Source organism: Lepisosteus oculatus, chromosome 3, assembly GCF_040954835.1.
Source record: "Lepisosteus oculatus isolate fLepOcu1 chromosome 3, fLepOcu1.hap2, whole genome shotgun sequence".
NCBI classification, from domain to species: domain Eukaryota; kingdom Metazoa; phylum Chordata; class Actinopteri; order Semionotiformes; family Lepisosteidae; genus Lepisosteus; species Lepisosteus oculatus.
In genome coordinates, this window is record NC_090698.1 from 13,731,449 (window position 1) to 13,744,973 (window position 13,525).

Consider the following 13,525-nt stretch of genomic DNA (forward strand, 5'->3'; position numbering starts at 1 on the left):
CCACACACACCAGACAGGGTCCGCAGTCCTTGAGTAGCCCAGCTCATGGAACAGGGATTGCAAGGAGAAATCACAGCATTGAATTTCAGCTTATTGGACACATCCAAGCAATACCGTGTTGCCACAGAAAAAACAACACACCCGATACACTTAACTAAAAAAACTGAATAATAAACGATTTTATTTAGTGCCTTTATCAGTCATCTCAGAGTATTTTTCAATACAAATTCAGGTTCCATACACCCAAACAGGTCATTGCAGTATTGACATTGTTACAGCTACAAAATACAATTACTGTAAGCACTACTGCAATAATTATCAGCAACTGCATTACCTAATGAAAACCGTATGAAGTACTGTACGGACAAAAACTGGAAGTCCATGCAATTACACATCTACTGCATGGCCTACAGCATAATCACTATAAATAACAAGAGAAAGTCATCACTCCATAGGTCATACTTAATACAGGGGTGTGATTGCAGCTGACAAACAGGGCCCTCATCTCTCACACCTCCTCCAAACCCCACACTACAGGAAATGACTGAACTGCTAAAGGCTCTTCTGACACTAAAATGGAACGTGTGATTCAAGAAAGCGATGCTCTCTTTTATTAAGGGCTTGTACTGCCAGCAAGCCACCTGGAGTTTCTCTGTGGCAAAGGAAGTGGTGAATCCCACTCTGAGTACCAAATCACATAAACCGCTGTTATTTTTTAATAAAAAGGTGAGATGCCTGCAAATTCTGCGCTCTTCACTGCATGTGAAGGTTGCTGTTGTTGGCATCTCTTTGAAGTAGACCTTCACACATTCCTGTTTACCTTCTGATCTGATGCCCGCACTTTCTGCCCCCCAAAAATCCCACAGCCCAATACACGCTGTACAGTATGAGACAGCCCCAGCTCCTACCTGTACCAGGCAGCTGCAGATCTCCCTCTTAAAAGCTGCAGTCAGACCGGACTCCCTGCAAAAACAAATGCGATTACATAAAGACAGTTATTAGGTGGCTCATGTTACGTTTTGACAAGAAAATTAACAGCCCGTGTGCAGCTCTTCTCACCCTGCAGGTCTCCCTTTTATGGTGTCTGCCAGTCTGTGCAGGGGCTGCTATCAGTGCAAGAGGAAGCAATGCTCTTAATCAAGATATGATTAAACAACCAAGTGGTACACAGAAGTTCTTTTTATCTTTCTTCTCTCTTTCATAATAGCATGACATTACCCAGGCATCATAACACTAGCACTTCACTCATTTATTAAAGCTAGATAAACAGGAATTGTTTTCTTCTTACAAAAGCCCTGCAAATTAACCATTGTCCTTTTAGCAATTAAATGACTTGCACAAGATGCTGAAGACTTTAAAGTGGCAACTCCAGAAAATGATGGAACAAAACCATCAGTTTTTTTTTTTAAAACAGACTATGCCCAGTAACGGATAATGCTGTATCACAGGTTAGCACACAGCAGCACTGAAGGCTCTGGTGAATTAGTTCTCAACACTCTTGCTTGGCAAATGCAAAACTTCCCCAGGGATCTGTTGAATCAAACACCAAAAATTAAGTTGTTCTTTGAGTTTCAAGGTGTTGTAAATGGCAGATGAAGGCATTTTAGACACCACAAATGGTAAATAATGGGATGTGAATTCAAAGCTCTTCTTTACACAAAAGTTCATAGGAGTCTGGCAAAGGCTACCCTGCCATGTTGTCAAAGCCAATGTCTTGGCTTCATTCAGAAGTGGCTGATTGACCTCCTCAGATGAATGAGCTACCAGCAACGAAAATGAACTGGACTGGCTGAATGGCTTCCTCCCCTTGGCAAAGTTTCTCATGACGTTAAAGCCTAAGGTAAAGTCAAATGCACCCACAAGGTATACTTCAATGCACAGCAGACACCTTGCACTCTGTGACTCCACTTGCCAGATTTAGAAAGACAATCCAAACAGAAGCAATGCCTTAGAGGTCTTGAGCACCAGTTCAAGTACAGTATGACAAAATCATAGAATACGGCTTTTAGAATTGTGGTCAAATCAGTTTAATACATTTTTGTGATTTTATTTTTAAAAAAGCTGCTATGCAAAAAAAAAACAACCAAAAATTAACAACATAATGGCTTGTCTTTTAAAAAAAAGAGAACAGCTGACAAATCTAGCATACCACGTATTTTACAGAAGGCATTACAGAATACTGGTCCTTGTTGTGGAATTACACATCATTCACTGAAATCCCCTTCATGCTACTGCAATTGTATTAGCTAATGTAATGTTTGTTTAAGCAGAGCTGCTGAACTCAAACGTAACCACAGCTTTCATTTAGACACGATTCCAGTTCGCTTAACCTTTTGTGATATTTATTCAAAATTGTGCAAATATCACCACAGAAAGATCACAAGCAGGCGGGTTTCCTATTTTCAAGACTTCCCACGCTGCTGTCAAGAACCCTCCGAGAGGTGACAAATAGTTCACCTAAAACAACATTAGAAAGTCCAAAATTAACGCTACTCTGGGCTTGTGAAACCACTGGTTGCTTTTCATGCATTTGCAGTTTACGTAAGAAAAACGAGATATCTTGAGGCGGCCTTTCTCTCAACATCTTAATTAACCCGTCTTCCTTTTCCTTTCAACTCTTCACTCTGTGGGAGACAAACATCATTGTTTCGGTTTTTCTTTTCACCCCGTGTGCTACGAATGTCAGCAGGAGTCCCGAGTTCGACAGAAGGAGAAGGCCAGGTGACATGCCTCATCCATAGTGAGTTTACAGAACAGACACGAAGGTTTAGGGAGGGATTATGAAGGGATCAAAGGAGATGCTGTCTTTACAATGGGGAGTTACAGAGAAGTGTTTCAGGCTGAAGACATTACATGTTTGAAGGTGTTACTGCTGTCAGCTGGTTTATCCAGCGTGAGCATGAAAAGCAAAGTTTACATTCCAGTACTGTTTTTTTTACGTTTACCAGACTTTTCCTTGGAATACGTGTTTAATGAGCATACTCAGTAGTACACAAAATCCTGGAAACAGACTTTTTATTTTTAATTATATCAGGGTGTTTTTTTTTGATTGAAGCAAGATCAGAAAGATAAGGTCTGGGCTGGAATCAGAAAGCATGTGCAAGCAGATCTCAATACTCAGTGAGGCAGGGCTGAAGTCAATGTTACCACACAGTGCTTTTAGGGTTAAATAGCTTCAGTGCCACTGTTCTTCTCTGGCAATCCCACACACATTACTGGTAAGCACAAGGTCTCCCCATCCACTTTATTTAAAAAACATAAGACGATTCACTTACTAAGAACACCTTCTATCAGGCCTTTCAGACCACACAGCTATCTGTGCCACGCCAGCGAGGAATATTTTCAAATTTCCTTTGTTGTTTAATAATAATTTTAATGCACACTTTCCTTTTTTACTCTTTAAGGGCTCACTTTAGACACGCTGCAGTTGCAGCTGAGCTCTTGCCAGCCTTATCATTTTTTCAAATGTAAACACGAGTTAGTTTGCCATCTTTTTGTCAAGAACCCGAAAAACACTGTCAATATGATGATGAATAACAGTAACACGAGATGAACACTTTGTGAAAAGAAAGCTGAGGCACGGCCCTGTTACACTTTTGGGAACTTTTATTCTGAGATTTTATCAAGAGCTTTTCTCTCTTAGGACGGGCGTTCACCTCTCTCCATGCTGGTGATGTCTAACAGCAAGCTGTTCTGCTGATGAGTAAAAGACACCACTGGATGATATTAATATAGCTCACCTCAGCGTCTCAGGCACTGAGTGCACCACAGACATTACTTAGCTTAACTTACTTAGCTTAACAATACTTTTGCTTTCAGAAAACTATACATTTTACCACATAACTTGCATTAAATTACATAAAATTACACAAAAATAATGCATTAGAGAAAATATCAACACCACATAGTAATACAGAAGCAGAGATGAGGTCTGGCTCAAAGAAGCACTTTATAAAGTCTTTATAAATTCCTGCCCCAAGTACAGTGTAGTGTGAAAGTACTTCAGCCCCCCTTACGTTTACTATGGATACCAGTAAACATCAGCAGACACCAGGGAGACGTGCATTAATGCCTGGGATTCAGAACACAAAAGCCATTTGATTCACATCGACATTGAGTGTTATTATCCAGACAGAAACATCTCGTATCCGGTCAGTAACATCTCACTATCTATTTTACCGTCTCAAAGTTCCACATTGTTGCTAAAGTTTGGCGCAAAACATGACAAAAAGGTCTATCTGCATTGCTGCTATGCGTTTAATTAAACTCTATTTCAATTCTCTACTGATATCCTAGTTAAAAAGATCCGATTGAATATTCCACTGCAGCCATACTGAATGACAAGATGTATTACCTGCCCCAACGTTTGCATTCAGCACTGAGTTACTGCCATCAACAATACATAGAAAGAGCTGTCGCAGACCAACATGGGGAAATACGAGGAGCACAGCCTTAACGTGTGCATAAAAAGTAGGTCAGGCTGTAATCAAGGCAAGTCATGTTCTTTCATCTTCCAGGTGAAGTATCTGACTCTTTTCAAGTAGCAGAAGAGGTTTATGTACATACCTTCACCCATCCCCTTTGTTCATCTGTGCAGCACAGCGTTGCAGCAAAAATGAAAAGAAAATACACAAAAAAAGGGTAGTCGTGTTGAGAATGCAGTATTAAGAGATTTCAGTAAGAGGAGGGAAATGGTCCGAAGGCTGATGGCATATTACCCTTTAATAATGTGTCTATCAGCAGAGGGAGAGGGATTGTGCATTGAAAGCTGTGTGACAATATTTTACCTCTACTAGAAATGTTTATTCTACAAGGGGTAAATGCTTCCTTCACAAACAGGGGACATTTCTTACCTCCCCTCCACACACATAACCTAGAAAAAAACTGTATGATTGTAAAATCTTCAGTCTTCGTTTACTTTAAGAACGGTCAACTAGGACAACTCAGTCGACAGGCTACAGGACTGATTTGACAGTCACAGATCACTTTTACCTCTGCTGCCCATAGGTCCCAAACAAAAGGCTCTGCAAATTGCCTGGAACAGCAGCAGGTGTTGTCTCGGGGGGTATCGGGTGCTGTACTGAGCAATCTAGACCTATTAAGCTCTCTACAATGTTCTCACTTCGCTTTCTTATTCTAACATTTTTGAGTCTTAAAGTGCTGGGCTCCTTATGTTAGCTTTAACCATATATTTGAAACACTTTGTCTGTCCAAAAGAACCTGCTTTGGAAGACTGAGGTCTGATAGCTGGAAAACAAAACCAAAGTGCTCTACAGTTTTAAGACACTCATTGACACTCTGTATCAATGATACTGGGGTGGATGCATTTGGAGCATTCTGATTTAGAGTATTGGGAATATAGATGCTAAGATACAGATATAGAACTCTAAGTCCCATTATCTCAGATATTTCAATACATACATGGTGACAACTGTCTGGAATGCAGAATCATCAGTGTACATGAGTCTGATTATTAAAGTCAGGGTGGTTTTATTATTGGACTGGAGTCGTAGTTGGAGATTAAATAAATATCCATTTGATACAGTAAGTCATGGAGACTCCAGAAAGAAGCTTGCCCATTATCAAACAGAGCTTACTGATAATTTTCCCTTAGCAATGTTAATATCATGAAGAAACTTATAATGTTATGTTATAATATGGTCATACTCTTAAACTAAGTCTGTTAAGAAACCTGTCTGTGTCACAAAACTTACACACATTTGAGAGCAGGGGCTCTGCAACATTTTGAAAAATCAACACAGCACAGATGTGAAACCTCACGTCTAGGATTCCTGCACAGCAAAGCAGCTTTTCTACAAATAGGACCCTACAAATCCAGTCTGGGCTCAGATCCACTCTGTACTCCCTAGTTTACGGTTATCTCTGTATCAGTTTAGATCTATTAAATAAAGTGGGATTTGGGATACTGATGAATCAATGCATCCTTCTTTGCAATGCTGACAATATGATCTGAAAATTTTATGTTGCTTGTCCTGTGTACAGTAATGTATCATCCAGCAAACCACTATGATCACAGATGAACAGGAAATGTTGCTCAGCCACATTGTAGTGAATGGAAAGGAAAATTAAATGGATATTGCTGATGACAAACTCCAATGAGAAGTGCAACTAAAAATACCCAGCGACTGCTTTGTGAAAAGATATCAGGAAAGAGGAAATAATCAATGACTATGGTCTTACTCAGCAGCAATAATGAAGGCGCTGCAATGGAAGCTGTGATCCATCTCATCTGCTTCACTCACAGAAATATAAAAACAGGCTAGAACTATCATTCAAAAAGCTGTAAAAATTCGCTGAGACACATGGTTGCATTTTTTCTTCACTGTAACAATGCACACACAGTGTTTGCATAAACTACCATATGTCTAAACTGCAAGTAAAAATTATTAACAATAATGACACCTTTATCCAAGACATGGTGTATAAAAATAGCTTGGACAAGAAAGTGTCTAAATCACATTGCATAGAGCAACAGAATAAAGATATTGACACAGCAGGGCCTTTTGAAATAAGAAATACTAGCCAAGAAAAAAAGGGACAGAATTAGTAAAACAGCGAAACCGCAAGAAAATGCAATCACACAAACCAGAGAAAGAGGCAGCAGCACGGATTCAGAGAAACCAGAAAGATGCCTCACAGAAGAGAACAAGCAGTGCTACTGTATATGCTATGGAGGACCACAAATTTTAGCACACAGCACGAAAAAAAGGAAAACATATTCCCAAGGCAGTATGCAATGTGAAGTTATACAATAAAATGTCAAATTCCCTATTGATCCACACAGTGCAGAAAAAAGCTGCAAGGCATTTATCGTACTGACACACTCCGACTTTGACCTGGTTACTACACTCCTTTATTTAAAATAACCCATGGCCACTTTCTCTTCACAGCAAAAAGCTGTAGTGAAAAGTATCAACCATGTGTAGACACAGCCTGACAATATTATTCCAACTGGTAGTATACCCCTGGACAAATGTGCTTAGGGTAAAATATATCCGTGCTGAACGGATGCTTCATTGTGCATAAACCACATCAATAAGATCAGGAAAAGAGCTATAACACTCTATAAAACATTGTCTTTATATATTTTGTTCACCAAAATTAACCCTAACCCTATCCCAGCTCAGCTAGAAAGTATTCTCAAAATGATCACTTCTTATGGCTTTTTAGTGGACATCATCCATGTTTATACGTTATAATATAAAGACTTCACTTGTTCCTTTCTTTAATATGACTTTCGTAGTAGTCAGAGGAAATGCCTTAATGAAAAAGCATCCTTAAATGAAAACAGGTTTCTGTTAACTTGTTCTTTTACCCCTGTCAACCATATTATCTAACAATTTAAAAATGTCCCTTTTGTACTTAGGTATCATACAGATTGAACAGAAACATATATCTTCTGATTTGACTACATAATCATCTGTAAGCCTTTGGGAATTTGAGGATTATAAATATCCAACCATGCGGACACATAATACAGGATATAATAAGAAGATTACAAAACCTTTCCTTAAAACCTGATTTAGGCCGCATTTCTGTAAGCAAGTTCACTTCATGATCAGCCGCGTATGACAGTGAGCAGTTTTTGCAGTTCTGAGAACGAAGTTTATCAGAGACAGAATGTTAAAGTAATTGAAGATCTCAAGGTTATAGTGGAATTATGTGCCTGCAGGAATTCAGTGGTACGAAAGTGTTTTGTGCTGAAGAAACCATCACAAAGGAAGGTATTTCGAATACAGGCATGGTTGCTACTGTAAAAGATGAAGTCCAAGGCCAATAGCTCTGTTACCACAGTAACTACAATAAATAAGCACATGACTTAAAGTGGTTAGATGGTAGCTTTTGGGGAGATAAGGACAGGTCACGGGTGCAGTCCTCAGAGTCTGAGAAATATTTTTATCACCCCCATAACAAAAAACACATTCTTCTGACTGAACATTTCATTGGAATATGCTGTTATTATTAAACACATGAAGAGATAAGAGAAAGGGATCAAAGAGACTACTAAGGAAAATATCTTTAACCCTGGAGAAAGAGTTATCCTGAGAAGAACAGTTGGTTTTAAAACAGATTGTGTTGTCGTAAAACAGAAAAAAAGTTGAACAGTTTTTAATTACAGCGTGTGGAATCGGGCATGTTCACCTTACCTTGCAAGTGTACCTGTCTTCTTCTGCGCAGACTATTTCACGTTTGACTTGACCAGTATCACACTCCGCTTCTCCTTCTGCCCACAGCACTGCCCTTAGCATCTCCCCAGCCTCCCCTCCAGGAATCTATACAAATATTGGTTGCTTACACCTTGCGCTGTTGTCCTTCAGCAGGTTAACAAATACCAATGCAGGGGATCATGCAAAATCCATTGTGGAATCTGCACAAGCAATTTGTTCATCCTAAAAATAACAAACTCTCTGACCCCTGTGGGTTCACCTCTTTATGGAAAAGCTAACCTCTTGAACACTGCTTGAAAGGCATGACTAACCTGCTACAGAAAGATCCTAAAACCACTTGCTGTCCCCCGGGAAAACAGAAGAAAACGGTCTTTGATAGAAAGGGGTCTTGGTCCTCTCCGAAACTGACAGTGACCTCTTCGCATGTCAAACGCTCCAACAAGCAACATAATTTCAATTAACTAGACCCTGAAAAAGGACAGAAAGGCATCTATCTGATCGGCCTCCGTGTAAATAATTACAAGGCACTGCTCATTACTGAGCAACTCCCAGGTCAGCTCCTCAGTTCACATTCCACCACTAATTAAAGTCAATTTTGACCAGAATGTGAGCAAGGTCCTGTCTCAAGTTTCCCACACACAGCTCCATCACCAAAACAGGAAAAAAGCCATTTCATCTGAACAAATATTATACTTCGTATACAAGAGAGGCTACATCAAACCTTCGAAATACTGGTGGCATGTTTGTAGGTCTGCCATTATGTTTGGTTACTTTGGTTACTTTGCGCACTGTTCTACTCAAAGTTGTCTTCTTGAGCACGTTAGTAATGCCAAGCAAATTTTTCAGCTGGACATCTCATGCATTTCAGTGTTGTGAAAAGTTAAAATACATCCATTTGTTTAGAAACAAAAAACACTTAAAGCCAAGGCTTTGATATGGTTATTCCAGTTTAGTAAACTAACTGTCTTTCTTATGAGATCATACTATAGTTCAAATCGTGCTTTAAAACAATCGCACAAGGTTAATTTTTATGAGATTTCATTGAAGCGTTAATCATACTTTTAAATACTAAGTTTAACATCTTTTACTTTGGATGTGGTAAGAGAAGGCAAAGAAGAATTCAAATAGGCCTTTCAAAAAGAAAACAAGGCTTTGTTTCAATTAAATTACTGCAGATAAATGCAATGTGTGTCCTATTATCTACCACATAAATGTTTAAAAAAGGACTGTGGATAATTAGCTAAATACTTTCACAGGTAAATGCATCTGCATAACCTTTTTTCAATTTTGTGCTTATTACCCCAAAACAAAACAGGAATCCTTGAAATTTTCCAGGATTTCTACAATCTGTCCAATCGCAGGCTCTGTTTTCAGGCTGTCAAAACGAGTATGAGCGCAGTTCTGAGCACTCCCTGAACAGCCAGGCTACCAAAGCCGATCCAAGTGTTTACTGCAGGCCAGGGTCCCTGGAGAAATGAGTTAAGAACGAAATGCAAAACAAATGATGTCAGTGTAGCACCGCAGCTACTGGCAATGGCGAGCAAATGCCCCCTTGAAGTCAACAATTGCTAAGTCAATAGTGAACAATTAGGAAACTAATTTTATTTACAGTGGCATGTCTGGTTTAGATTAAGATGAAGCAATTTGTATTTTAAACGTAAAACACTCTTTCAGCAAAGGATGAAAATGATGGCAAATGAATTTAAGGAATGTCAAACAAGTTTTATGCATAATATCCTAAAGACAAGAAAATAAGCTATAATGTGAGAATTTCTGGCCATGGAAGTCAGCTGAGCCTGTTACAGCTATGCACTGCAAACACCAGAGTTTTCAAAGTAAAATGTGCTGGGCTTTTTCAGGACTCCAGATAAATTCCAAGCAACTTTACCTATATCAGTTCCACTTCAAAACAATTGATCAATAAGTCAACCATAAACATACAGTACTTACATTCTCTTTTAAGAGCATGTAGAGTTATGGGAATGAATACTAAATAGTTCTTGGTGTTTCACAAAATGGGGAAAGGCAAACTATCTCAACAAAACTTAAATTCCTCTACTGCACATAGAAAATCTTTATTATTGACTGAATATATGCTATTCTAAATGAAGAATAAAAAGAAAAAAAGTCAGCAAATGAAACAAGGCCATTCAACTCATCTAGCTATAAAAATACATACAATGTGTTCGATTAAACCGACAGTCTTGTTCATTCCCAGAATCCAATAAACACTTTTCTACATACCTCTCAAGCACCACTAAATGTTGACTTATATTAAATTATATTTGCTAATTTAATGTAAGAATGTATACTTTTGTTCTTCAAGACCCCTGTGAAAACAGGAAAACAAGCTCATAACATCTCAGGAGGTTATTCTACTAAGCAAAGTATGCAGTACGTACTAAGGGAAATGAATAAAGCATTTCAATGGATCTTTATAGCCTTACTGCCAGACATCCAGGAAGATCACCCAGTACACTAGTGCTAGACCTTTTTCCATCAGTGATATCTGCCAGTTGACCAGCACAGTGTTGTCTCATACCAACCTTATGTCTGGTGTGAGAGTAAAAACCTTCCAATCCTGAGACACATTAGCCCTTTCTAATTAACCCCAAATTCATCTGCCTCTTTGAAACCTGCAAGGTGGCAATCTGGCAATCTGGCAATCTAAATTTGCCACTCAGCTTGACATTTACATCGAACAAACTAAACCGCAGAGCGCACGGGAAACAAGAATCATTTTGTCTTGTTGTGGTACTGACAACAGTTTACCGCAGTGTGTGTAGCACTCAAAAGGTTAACCCACAAAAACAGCCAAAACGATCAGTTCAGAGCTGCACTGGGCTACAGTTCCATTTTCCTACAATAGTTCTTTGAAAGGTTGAGGTGTAAAAGCCTGCACCACAGCACACTGACGTCAAGGCCCATGCTGGGGAACACAAAGCTCTCAGTGAATCTACGGCCCAAGCCTCAGTGCTCCTACAGCCCACCACACAGGGACGTCTTTCTAAATTGGGACAGCCGGCTTGGGCAGGAATGTTAGTTCTGGAAAGAGCACGGGTCTCCAACTGCAAGACTGTTTTCATTCCAGGTTTGTTTACACAGCGGTTCTGCAAATTAGGACTGGCAGGGTGGCTTGAGGGGTCTTTGACCCCAGCCCATCTCCAATTTATAACCCCTTCATTCCATCACCCGAGCAAGCACACCACAGCTGGAGAGCAACAATTCTCCATCAGTTAGAAACCACTGGTTCGTTTCAACAGAACAGAAGTAAGCAATCATTCCGCATTAATTTAATAAAGATTACAGCATGCTTGCCTGAATACCGCCTGTGATTTCCATCTCACTGCTGAAACTGTTAATTCACAAGCATTTCCATCAGCAGAAACTGGGTACAGAGCTCTGCACCCAGTGCCTTCTGGTTCTGGAGATATACAGTACTATAAGAAGACCTTGAATTTTGATTCCTGCACTTGTGCTTTAAATTCATGTTTAGATTAGTAACAATAACAATAACAAATAACTGTGTGCTCTGGCCGACTGCTCAGCAGTTCAGGTGAAAAAATGAGAAATTGCTTCACCAAATGAATTAAGGGGGGACACCAGGGATAACAACCCTCATCTTACAACGTGATCTGCACGCAGCAGAACAAGTAGCATTTGTCAGGAAAATCGTCTCAAAAGCAATATTTCTATGGGATTAAAAGAGATGTTTTCACAAGCCTGCTTGTTGACAATGTAATAAGTTCACAACACATCATGGTAATACATAAATAGTGAACAATTTATCCCAACAGTTTACTAAAATCAAGCAAGGCTGTGGACATTACAAGCCAGAAGCATGGTTGCAAGAAAGAGAAGCTAAGTATTTTTCCACTAATTATTTCCATTATTTTATTCCTAAGATATTTTCATAAGGAGCCTACAACTCGATGTGATGTCCCTGCAATACAAATCCAAAGACAAGATTCTAGGCATGATTTTATGGTGGTTAAGATTCACAGACCTCTCAAAGAAGTGTCTTTCAAAATACAGGCATGCATAAATCAGGATTTCAAGGTTCAACCTAGCAAAATAAAATACTGCACTGATTCCATGATCTTTTAAATTTGATATACTATACACGGCCACACTTTATCTCCTAAATGCCTCGTGTGGAAGATTATCAATAGACATTTAGTAATTGGATTACAGAACAATGAATTGATCCTGCTAGACAAAGAATACTACAGAACATTCTTAAGGTCTCCTCCCTCTGTCTACATCTACAAATATGAAACACAAACCAAGCAACTACCTGCCATGTTGTACTCAGGAAGAAGATGCTTAATCCCTAGCAAAATGGTTTAAAAGCACACATGTGTGGAAATCAATTACACTCAGAAACAAATGAAGAACAAGTACTTTAAACTTCTTGTTCTTTCATCTGACATTTTGACCCACAGGGACAAGTCCAACAAACTGACAGCTTTTCAGAGCTTTCCAGTCCCAAAACAGAACCTGGCCCAAGTTCTAAAAGCAGTTTATAACATTAAAAGTATATCTTTAGTGAGAGACCTCAGTTATCATACAAGATGAGTGACATAGCAAAGGCAAGTGCTGCTCAGCAGAAAGGTTAAAAATACAGTATGCTTGTCCCCTTGCTGTTTAACTGCCTTGAGTTGGAGGCACAACAACATCCTCCGTCAAGATGCCGAAGTTCAATGTCGCCTCTGAGCCACTGACCAGGCATGGCAAGGTACCTGTACTACCACAGCACCAGATGATGCCCATAACCCAGAGAAACAGACAAACGAGTACAGCAATCACACCCAAGAGAGTGATGTCTGGACTGCTTCAGAAGGGAAAAGCACAAAAACAGCAGCTGAACAGGAGGGGTATTGGTTGTAAGCTCAAAGTCAAAATATCATGGTATGAAATGCACACAAAACCAAATATCTAAAGTGATTCTGGGCCAAACCTATCACATCTGAAAACACTGCGATCTTAAAAATTCAAAAAGAAGGCTTTCCTAAGTGGAAATCCAGGTGCACCAGGTGTCAGACTATAGGCCTGGAATTACAATTTAACTGGGAGATCATTCCTTTGACTTTTACATGTATTATTACAGGATATTCATAATATGTGCGGATACCGTGATCTGGAAAATATTACACTCTCCTAATTAAATAAAATCAATCTGAGAAAAAAATTCAATAGTCTGTCAAAAGTGCTTGCATGAAAAAGTCACCTAAATCAGCTGTTACCAACCATGTGCCAAAAAATAAGCATTTCATATCTCTTTTCATAATCAAGCAAGACAGTAATTGGCCTACTTTAATAAAAGCAGGCATTGT

At 39.2% G+C, this 13,525-nt stretch overlaps 1 protein-coding gene across 3 annotated transcripts in view; it reads right to left on the reverse strand.

The window, feature by feature from the left end:
* bmpr1ba (bone morphogenetic protein receptor, type IBa) overlaps positions 1-13,525 on the reverse strand; it is a 159,667-nt gene that overhangs the window by 102,655 nt on the left and 43,487 nt on the right. For all 3 annotated transcript variants that reach the window (XM_015340423.2, XM_015340424.2, XM_015340425.2), the window contains one exon: positions 909-963. The gene's annotated coding sequence lies outside the window, so the exon portion shown is untranslated. The remainder of the gene's footprint in view (positions 1-908; positions 964-13,525) is intronic.